Source organism: Patagioenas fasciata, chromosome 1 (assembly GCF_037038585.1).
Source record: "Patagioenas fasciata isolate bPatFas1 chromosome 1, bPatFas1.hap1, whole genome shotgun sequence".
In the NCBI taxonomy this organism is placed as follows: Eukaryota; Metazoa; Chordata; class Aves; order Columbiformes; family Columbidae; genus Patagioenas; species Patagioenas fasciata.
In genome coordinates, this window is record NC_092520.1 from 166,347,074 (window position 1) to 166,358,321 (window position 11,248).

General features: G+C 37.9%; 1 protein-coding gene across 1 annotated transcript in view; it reads right to left on the reverse strand.

Annotated features, from left to right (window-relative positions):
• Nucleotides 1-10,874, reverse strand: part of MGAT4C (MGAT4 family member C) — a 159,582-nt gene extending 148,708 nt beyond the window's left edge. The window contains exon 1 of the mRNA XM_071799729.1: nucleotides 10,723-10,874. The gene's annotated coding sequence lies outside the window, so the exon portion shown is untranslated. The remainder of the gene's footprint in view (nucleotides 1-10,722) is intronic.
• Nucleotides 10,875-11,248: the final 374 nt, after the last annotated feature.

Genomic DNA, 11,248 nt, shown 5'->3' on the forward strand with positions numbered 1-11,248 from the left:
ACTGTTTTAAGAACACATATCTACATTACTGAAGTTGGTCCTTATTAGACCACTGAAGAGCTGTCATATGTGTGATCTAGCACTGGAAAGCAAGATCAACAGAACTCTTCCAAGGCTGCCTGAATTACCTCACTAATCTTTACCAAATCAGATCAGCATGAAAAAAAATGAGCAACAACAACAGCATCATTTTTACATTTTGTTTCAACAAGTTATTTCAAGCAAGATCTGTCCAGGTCTTATATTCATAGTATCTTTATATTATTAAAAATACAATCTTGTATTAACAGTTTGCCATTAATGTTTCATTTGAGTTGCTGTTAAGAGAATAAATTATATTTTACCAGACATTGTAATTTTCTTTTTTTTTATTGTTTTCTATATTTTAATGGACGATTTCCATTACAAAGCAGTGAGGTTTTAGAAAATGTGAAGAAAATGAAAAAAGGATAGGTGAACCGTACATTTAAGTGCCAATGTGAGTGATTTTCTGTCATTGCGTAAGACAAAGGTTTGGCTTACACAGCGCAGATCAGAGCACAAGTTCTTAATGAAGCAGATATCTGTCAAATTTCTAGGCTCTAAGTAATTGCTGATCACAAGAATGTTCAGTTGCGTATCATTGAATCCAAAATTGCATTGACTAAATTAGTCAATGTAAGTAATAAGCAGCACTTCTAGCCTGCATATAGGTGTGTCCCTTGGCGAGGCAATCTCCAATCTAGAGACTGGAGAACCCAGGTCATGAAAGAAGCACTGGGTGTGTTGGTTATGTCCCTTATCCAAATGATCAAGGAAAGAGGATCCCCTCTCCCATGTTGCCACTGATCCATCTAGCCATTCTTATTAGATCCAAATCTTTTTGTTCACAAATTTAATTATCTTGTATAGTTGCAAGAGGCAGACCACAGAGCTTGAAGCTATGTAGCTGACTGGAAATTCTATCACTCTGAGGCGTTCTTCACTCTCAAGAGTTTTTATTATTTTTTTAATTTCCTTGGCCAAAGCAAAAAGCAGCAGTGGTTCTGAAGGGTTGCAGGTGGAAGGGATTCCCAGAGGTCCAACTACTCAGGCAGCGCTGCGTGAAGCTGGTTGCCCTGGACCATGTCCAGATGGCTTTAGAATATGTCCAAGGAGGGAGGTTCACAATCTCCCTGGGCAGCCTGTGCCAGTAGTCAGTCACCCTCACAGTAAAAAAGTCTCTCCTGGTATTCAGACAGAACCTTCTGTGTTGCGCTTTGTTATCATTTCCCACTTTCCTGTCACTGGGCAGCACTGAAAAGAAGGGCCTTCCCCCAAGGTATTTATGCATGTTGGTGAGACCCCCAGCAAGCCTTCTCCAGGCTGAACAGTCCAAGCTCTCTCAGCTTGTCCTCATAGGAGAGATGCTCTTTTAATCATTTTTGAGCCCCCTCATTGGACTCTCTCCAGTGTGTGCATGTGTCATTTGTACTGAGGAGCCTGGAACTGGAGCCAGTACTCCAGCTGTGACCTCATCAGTGCTGAGGATCTCTTCACAGTCTTTCCTGCTATGTTAATGTTCTAGGTAAACATTGTAATCCATGTTTTGTAACCAATTTAGTATCTTGCAGAAATACTTCCAAGAATTTGTTAATACCGTGGAATTAACAGAAGAGCCTTTTTCTTTTTTCTTTTTTTTTTTTTTTAATTTGTGTGTGTCCTCGTGATGGCACATTAAAAGATGCAATTTTAAAACTATTAATCTCAGAGTCTATATCTTTAATCCATTGAGATTTTCTTGATGAAGGTAGAAACACTCAACAGAATTATGGAATCACAGAGTGGTTTGGGTTGAAGGCATCTTTAAAGATCACCTTATTCAACACCCGTGCCACAGGCAGAGACATCTTCCAATAGATTAGCTTGATCAAAGCCCCCTGCAAAATGGCCTTGGACACTTCCAGGGATTATGGGTCATCTACAGCTTCTCTGGACAACCTGTTTAGTGTCTCACTACCCTTAAAGAATTTATTATTTTGTCCAATCTAAATGTCTTCTCTTTCAGTTTAAAAATGTAACCCATGTCCTGTCACCAGAGATCTTGGTAAAAAAGTTTGTCCGCATCTTTCTTATTAGTCCTCTTTAAGTATTGAAAGGCCACAGCAAGGTCTTTGTTGTTCCAGGGACCCCAGACCTGGATGATGTATTATACCAGGTGGGGTCTCACCAGAGTGCAGTAGAGGGGCAGAATCGCCTCCCCTAACCTGCTGGCCACACTCCTTTATGTGCAACCTGGGATATGATTTGCCTTCTGGGATTGAAATAGACTTTTAATCAATACAAAACTTGTACAGGAGATCAATGAGGAGTTAAAATAGTAAATTTGAGCTCTATGATTCTGAAGAGTCAGAGATTCTAAACAGATAAAATTTGGCCACAAGAATGCAGGGCCACAGATACTCAGGAAACATGTGCATTGACATTGGCCAAAGCACCATGAGTCAGAAGGCAAAAGTGGTTTTGTATTGCAGACACAGGGTGTTACCTTTCAGGGCCTATAACTTTAAAAAAGGTGAGGCTGGGTAAAGCAAAAGGAAAGTTACTCTTTTCCCTCATACACCACACACCAATTTGTTCTTACTCAAAAAGCTGACCACAGAGAAATATGATCACTTTAGAAAGCATCCCCATTAGTATATCCCCAGCCAATTTATCTTTCTGAAGAGACAAATAACTTTTAGGACATCTTTGCATTTAGCTAGGACTTACAGGCTTTTCTCTGAAAACAGTCAGTTAAGCAAATGTCTGAGAACTAATGGTCTTTCTTGTGTGCCAGAGGCTGTCCCTGTCCCAGTCTGCAGATGATTAGTGTAATCACAAATCTTTACCAAGGGAAAGACACCACACCAAATACCTTAAAATTGTCTTCATTTTCTCCATCCTTCATAGAATAAATTTATTCATTGATTTTAAGATCTAAGGAGTAAGTAGTGAAGTAGAAATACGGGTAAGGAAGACAGAATAGCGGAGGAGAATTTGATGCAAATTTACTATTAAAAACATCCTTTTGTGTTTAAACGAACACTTTAAAAATGGCACCAAAGAATTAAAAGAAAGACGAGGTTTCTGAGTAATATTTCTCACAGTGCATAAGACTGCTTATTTTAGGCAATAAGTTTAAGTATTCGACCACATGAAATACAGGTGAGTAGTTAACAATAACAATTACCTATCCTTTTTTTCTTTCAGAGGGGAACAGGGGGTACAGAGATCTGGGGTTCCCATTTCAATGTGAAAAGAGAACATGGTCACAGTGCACACACAAAGCCTATGGTGTGCACCAGGGAATGCATGTGCTATGCAGTTTGTTCTTTGGAACGTAATTGAACTGCCTCTACAGCCAATTCTCTGAATTCTCTGTATATTTTGTATTAAACAGTTACTGGATGAAATTAAAAAATAATACAGCATTTGCCATTCATCAGAGTACTATAAACCTACAATGGTACTTGATTTCCTACATAGCTAGCATGCCTACATTCCCATGTACCTGTGGTTGCAGTGTCCTAGATTCAACTGGCTGTGTGGGAAGAGCCCTATCTCCCCGTCTGCTGGTCAGTGTTTGTGATATGATCCTGTAAAGACAAAATATAGCTTTCAAATCCTTAAGACTGAGGATTGTCTAGAACTCAAGTGCTGAATGTATGGTTTAAGATTCTTGTCATCATTATTTTTACTGCAGGAATGGAACTGCTTAAAACCTTTTACCTCAAATGTAGTACGGTCCATGGAACATACTGTATAGCATACCATATGTGACAATTAAAAAAAAAAAAAAAGGTCAATCCTTTCTTGAAAATGCACAGATTTTTAGTTTCTGAGTGCATCTGGAAGCATAGAGCAGGTAAGACTTAGTCAATCATCTCCTATTATCCGTATGATTAAGTATAGTTATTCATATAAATGATATTACAATTGTCTGTCACAGTCCTTTGTGACTCTTCTATTTCTAAAACTCTTAGCAAAGTCAGTCTAACCATTTATTTCAGTGGAGCTATCCTGGAGCTCAGAGACACTCCTGCAGCCCCAGTGTGAAACATTTTGAGATCCAGGAGGGAATTCACTGCAAGTGTGCAAGAAACTGATATCCCCTCTCTCTGTCACAGGAAGAAAGTTAACAAGCCCACTGAGGATTTGGGTCTGCTTTTTCTCTTGTCTACTTCCAATTTAGACACAACCTAAAGGTCTCTGTCAGACAGCAGGAAGAAACAATTACCCAACTGGGAAGGAAACATTTATCTTTTAGTAATTTTTGGTTAAACCAAACAAAGAAATTAATCTCTTTAGAGAATTACTGCCTTCAAAAATTTTACCTCTTCTGGGAAGGTTTAAATGAATTACTGTTACTTCTGAGCACCCATAGAAAATTATTTGATAGAGAGGATACTGCAATATCTTCCTAAATCATATTCATGCAAGCTAAGCGTATAGGAAAAACTAACTGTAAAAATTCATAAGATATACTAGAGATATAATTGCACATGAAATATTTAACAAGTTTCTGGACATATTTTACAGACTGTGTCCTCCTAACACAGAGTCCATGAAATGTGTTACCTCCATGGTTCATTCTATATTGCCTTTCTAAAAGCTGAAAATTTCCAGCTCCTTTCCAACACCCCCATGGAAGGGGACAGATCTGTTCTCCAGTGATATCCTCCGCTGATTAAAGTTCTCAGAGGTCTAGTGGTACAAATTTAGTGTCCAAACAGTTAAACACAATCCCACTGTTCGCTTTCTTGAGAAAACAGGCTTACTCTTCATCCCCACCTAATAACTTCTGAATGTAGTAGTAGACATCAAAGTTAGGTATCTTGGGGACAATTCTCTAGTGCCTATTTGTTAGAATGAATAAAGGACTCTGCATTCCAATCCAATGTGAATCACGCAAAACCATTTATTACAGAAACAAGCCCCCTTATATATGTAACTATTCTCTGACCATGCGTCCACGCTCCAATCATGCATTCACTAATTGGCTATCATCTATGTTCATGAGCTATCCACACGCTGGAGTCTCACTGCTGATAGGTCTGTTGATTTACGTCATGTTGAGGCCCTATTATTGTAGAACTGCTTCACCCCCACAGCAGGTCCTGTTTTCAGCCTTCCTAGGTGGCCTTGAAATTCCTTTGGGCCTGGTTAGTTCAATAACAAATCTCCACCTAACAGAAACCCATCCACACTTATTAGAGCAGAAGAGAGCAACCCGTCTCTTAATCCCTGTACTCTATGTTGGAGGAAGGTGAAACGAGAGGCAGTGAGAAAACACAGCTCCTCTGATATCCTAGTGAAGGTATTTGATTTTAACTAGTTGGCACAAGTCAGTACTTGTTAGTCATGCAGGGAGAAGAACGGCTTAATTTTACAAGCATGTGGAGAGATAACAAGAAATCTTAGTATAAATCACTTTAAAAGTTGATTAATAAAGGGACAGAAACCCATAGGAAATCAAGTACTGTTTCCAGGGATCATTATCATACTTAGCTGTTGCTGTTCCCCCCCATTTCTATGAGAATTATAAGATGAGACAATGAAGCAAGGTGCTATAATTCCTACTGTTCTTTACACATTGGTTGAAGCAGTGGTCACAAGGACAGTCACACTAAATACGCTTCATGATTATTTTGCAGATATTGGGCATGGTAAGATTCAGATACGCTTTCAGGGAGATAGAGAAATCAAGGAATCTTCTAAATATTCTGATTTTATTAACTGAAGAAGAATTCTTCCCAAATATTGGTTTTCTAAGTACATAATCTTTTAGGGGGTTCAGCAGTTAAAATAAACCAGACACTACACATTTAAACAACTGGGTCTGAAAGCAAAATGAGGACTTGGAAGTAAACCATGCCTTTTCAGAAGTAGGGCAATGATTCTAAAATATTTTAATAAAAATTTAAAATTGCATTTTGCTCATGTAGTAACACATGATTCCACCACTTTTCTGGGCAGCCTGTTCCAACGCCCAACAAGACTTTCCATGAAGAATGTTTTCCTAATATCCAATCTAAACCTCCCCTGGCACAACCTGAGGGCATTTCTTCTTGTCCTATCACTTGCTACTTGGGAGAAGAGACTGACACCCTTCATGCTACACCCTCATTTCAGGTAGTTGTAGACAGCGATAAGGTTTCCCCTCAGCCACCTTTTCTCCAGGCTAAACAGCCATAGTTCCCTCAGCCGCTTCTCATCAGACTTGTGCTCCAGACCCCTCACCAGCTTTATTGCCTTTCTCTGAACTCCCTTCAGCATCTCAATGCCTTTCTTGTAGTGAGGGGCCCAGGGAAGTGTTTGAGTCACCATCCCTGAGAGTGTTTAAAAGATGCATAGATGAGGTATTAGGGACATGGTTTAGTGACACTGTTAAGTCAATGGCTGGACTCGATAATCTTCAGGGTGTCTTCCAACCAAAATGATTCTATGATTCTATGGTTACTTGAATTGTACTGTTTAAAAATCATGTACAGCTGTTTCCTTTTTAGTTGAACTTCATTTTATTGAGATGTCACTAAACCTCCTTTTGGTTTGCCAGGTAAATTTAACTGATCACCTAGAAACCAGATCAAAATAATTTACCCCCTTTTCTCAGAGAGAATATAGCAAAAATCCAGATTTAAACAAAACAAAACAAAAAATTATTAAAATCTTTCACCAGTGAAAGTAATGACCTCTTTGTGCTGTTATTTTCTGTCTCATTACTGATATGTAGGGTCCAGATGTCTGTTCCGCCTTTACAAGTGAAAACAAGGATAACTGAGAGAATGACTTCAACACATCCCTTGTCAGTGCTACAGACCATTAGCAATACTATAAATAGCATGATCAAATCCCAGATTGCAGATTCTGTCATAAAAGTGTCTACATTTCATGCTGATTCAGAGGGGCAGCAGCATTAACTGCAATCATCAAGGAATTTGACATCTCCACAGTATTTTCTACAGCTCACTGGTCTGGTGACAGGACGATTGTTAAAAATTAATGGGGACCATCAGATGTGCGTAAGTACAGCTTGGCAACTGTGAAAGCCATACTTCCCATTTGCAAGTGATAATGTAATATTATTCTATGATAGATTGCAGCAGATTATTTAGATAATGTTTAATTCAGGAAGTAGTAAGTTTTCTTACCCTTTGAAAATTTGACCACAATATATTATTTATTTGTTAAATTTATAAACCAGGGAACAGGGGGAAAGTAATATTTTCACATTGTTTTCTAATTTTTCTCTGTTGAAAGCACACTTCCATCTTCTGTTTATCCATTATCATCATACACTTCTCAGTTAGGTATCACTCTAAGAAATTTGAGATCCTAAAATCCAGAGTTTATTAAGAGATTGATTCTGATAGTTAATAAGCAAAATATCAATACTATCTCTGGTTTTTTTCTCCCTAAAAGAAAATTAAATTTAGCACAGTAGTAATACTTTGAAAATATGCAACATATATGAGCAATAGCTGAATCTCCAATGATTCTGGGAGCAGGTAAATAAACAGTCAGGGATAGGAGTAAGAAAAGCTTTAAGCATGGGAGGTAATGCTTGAATGAAAGAAAATGACAGAGCATGGTTCACCGCGTTACCAGCTGTAAATCTTTGTTTCCCAAGCCTCTATGTTTTTCAACTGCCAGAAGATACCTGTGGAAACTCAGCGTCTTCGGCCAAGTGTCCTGCTGTTGCAGAAATGAAGTCCAGAGTCCATCTATTTCAGAAATAAATAACTGTGGCTCCAACGTGCAGAAAATAATGGGTATAATTATTTCGGTTTGGGTTTTTTTTTTTGTTATTTATGTTACTGGTGGGATTCACTGCAACTCAAATCTTAAAGATCTTAATTAGACCATATTTAAAAGTCTGGAAGTTAGACACATAATCAAAAGTATTCAGGTAGGTTGTCTACACAGAGTGAATCTGACCCCTCCAGAGAGTGATTCAGCTCATCTATCTGAAATAATTATCTGAAAGATGAGATGAATTCTTTATTGGAGATGCCTCTCTCTCTCCACAGATTATATGAGGAGCCTTCCTGACTGAAATTAGCTAGATACAGGAGAAAGTGTACTTTAATTTGTATTTTCTAGGGCTTATTTTCCTTTGCCAGTTATAGAGGAAGAACAATTACTTTTACTGGTGATCTGGATACCTTTTCAGCAATTGATGTAATTATCATATTTCTACTTGGCTGAAAGTTTTATTTTCTTTAAGATATATTAAATACATTGTCACTTCATTCCAAATTATCTGACAAGAGAAGTGAGTTTCTTGTGTAGGAGGAATGACTCAAATCTTCATTGTAAGGGTCGCTACCTGATATAATTGTGAAAATGTATGATTTGACTCATTCATAGAAAATCAGAAAAATGAAATGGCTTGTTCTCACCATCAAGTAACCTAATGCTAACTCTTCCTTTAATACAGTGGGCCACTGATGGAGTATGAACTTAACAGTGTGTGCTCTGGACAGGAAGGACTCTTCCCCAGACCAATAGTCAACTGGAAATGTAATTCCTATGATAGCATTATAATAGTTATCTTTATTATTTTAAAGAAAAAACACAAGGTTTTAACAGTATTTTTATCCAAGAGATATGGTTTTCTTCATTTTTATTGAAATAAATACCCATATTTTTCCTGTAAAGTGGTCTTCCAGAAATTATTTCCATTTGTTTCAGAAGATTAAACTAAACTAGAAAGCGTTATTTCCTACGAGAAGTTGATTGCTATCTGTTTGGATTATCATATCATTAAGTTTCCTTGGCTTGCCTAGGTCCATGATTACTATCTGAGAAAGCAATGCACATTAGTACTTAAAAGGACTCATATATTTAAAACAGCCCTTGAATGCTTTGCTCCACATTGTGAGTGTGTAGCAAATCAGCATCAAATCTATCATATATCCATCATCCTGTATAACAGATAATTTGTTTGTATGTGAATTTTGGCAAAACCAAGTAGGAACTGAAATATTGTGAGATCTGACATGAAGACTAGTAATGAAGCATTGACAAATTACAAGGACCTATGCAATGGGTAGGTGTGTAAAAATGAGGGAGAGCTTCAAAAACTTTTACTTTTCAATAAAAAAAAAAATAATAAATGCATAGCTGCAAGGCTGGCATAAGATAACTTTTAGTTAAGTTTGATAATGATCTAAGCAAGAAAGGTAAAGAAGGAAAATGTCAAATACTCCTCCCCCTTACAGGCCATAGTGACCTCACCTTTGAACTAGAACATCTGCCTTGTGCTAGCAATAAGGCATCAAACCATAATGAACATTTCAGCTTAACAAAAAAATACATTGTTCTAACCCCACCCATATTATAGGTTTGGTATTTAACAGTAGCTTGCGATTTTGTGGGCACATTAATATCCAGAGCTGAATTAAAATGGTAAATACCAGGAGCTGCATAGACAAGACTGGACTAGTAAAAAGTAGAGTAATAGAGCTGAGAAACCCTATTGTCTTAAGTGGTGTCTGAGCTGAAAATAAGTGTCATTATTCTGATAGTGATTAGAGCAGACCTAGTCATAGCTAGATTGAATGACAATAGATCTCCATTTTACACGCGTTTGTAATACTCACTGCATATGTCATTACTTCAAACTTTGTATTGTGCGATCATGGATTACTGACATAAATGCAAAAAGTTGTTAAGTGGCCTAGGTATTTAGTGAATTCTAATCACTGTGAAATAAATGTCATCAAGCTTTTAAATTAACTGGAGTCTACTGATTATTATTTCCTATTAGGTACACTACTTGAATAGTTAAACTGGTTATTTGATTCTTTACACAGTAGCCCCTGAACTCCTTCAGTCAATTAAAGCCTTTATTGCATCTGATTTGTCAGTGCCAGTGACACTTCTAATCTCTTAAATCCACATCATTTCAGAAGCTCTCAAAGCACTTATTCTGTTGCAAAATTAGGAAGTTACACATGCACTATCCTTCCCCTCTCCCTCCTCCTTCTGTGCAAACTACAAAGCTTCTAGCAACGTCAAAGAAATATTTCTTCAGCCTCTCTGTATACACTCATATAGCTACCGAATGATACAATTTTTAATATGAGTTACAGAAAACATAAAAACCAACAAAAAAATATGTTGGGTGGTTTGCTACCAGAATATTGTACATTGAAAAATTGTAATCTTTCACTCAGTTTCTCACCACTTTACATTATAGAAATTGGTAGAACAAAGTAACTATAATTCCAGAACTGGAAACTTGAACATCTTGGTATTAATCTTCATGGTATTTGATTTACATCTGCAAAAGTATTCCAGAACATTTTTTAAAGTTGGTACAATACTAAATTCCCTCTTCTGAAGTCTCCTCATTTCATTGTTCATCAACAAGAGCTTGATTTCAAAAGAAAAATACAAGTGTTAAAGGAAAAATACAGGTATTAAATTATTTTTCAGTACAATGGTCTTGTCAGCCTAATAACTCTTTAGTTCACCTGAGAAGCGGCATAAACATGCAGGCTATTTATTGCCATATTGTAAAGTAGAGTTTGCCAGACGCAGACTTATTTTTCCTTTAAAACATTCAATTTCTAAAGGATCTCCTTTTTGTCAGTAAAGGCTACTCTTCACATGTTATAGACGTCTAAGCCTCTGAACTATGCAAGCAATTCCCCTCCCAGGTTAGGTGCACCACCTTTATTCTGCAAGAGAAGGCAAGCCAGACCAGACTCTTACCAGACAGAGGGAAAACAATTGCTTCAGCTCGATCCAGCAGCGCTGTGTGCGAGCAGGGAGAGCGAGCGATCCTTGGGCCTCACACAAAAGCGAGATAATTGGCTCTCAAGGAAGAGCCGTAAACATCCATCACGGCGGGGCGGGCGCGGCTGCCGCGGCCGGGCTGGAGCTGCCCCGGCCGGGCTGGGAGCTCCCGGGCACGATGATGTCAGGCACATCAACCGGGCGGCGCTCATTGGCTTCCCTTACCTGGAATCATACCTTAACCCTAAACTGCCAGCCACGAATTGAAATGTGTCTCTCTAATCATTATAGCAACACACGGGGTATTCCACCCCCTCCACCCCCCCCCCATTTATTTATTTATTTATTTCTCTATTTATTTATTTGCTTGATTGTTTTCCTGGGAAAAATTAGACAGTACAAGAGGCTCTTGCTTTGGGGACCAGGAGTGGCATATGCTTGTTGCTTAGCCATTGAATATAGCAATTTAAAAACAAACAAAAAAAAATCAAAAACTAATGTG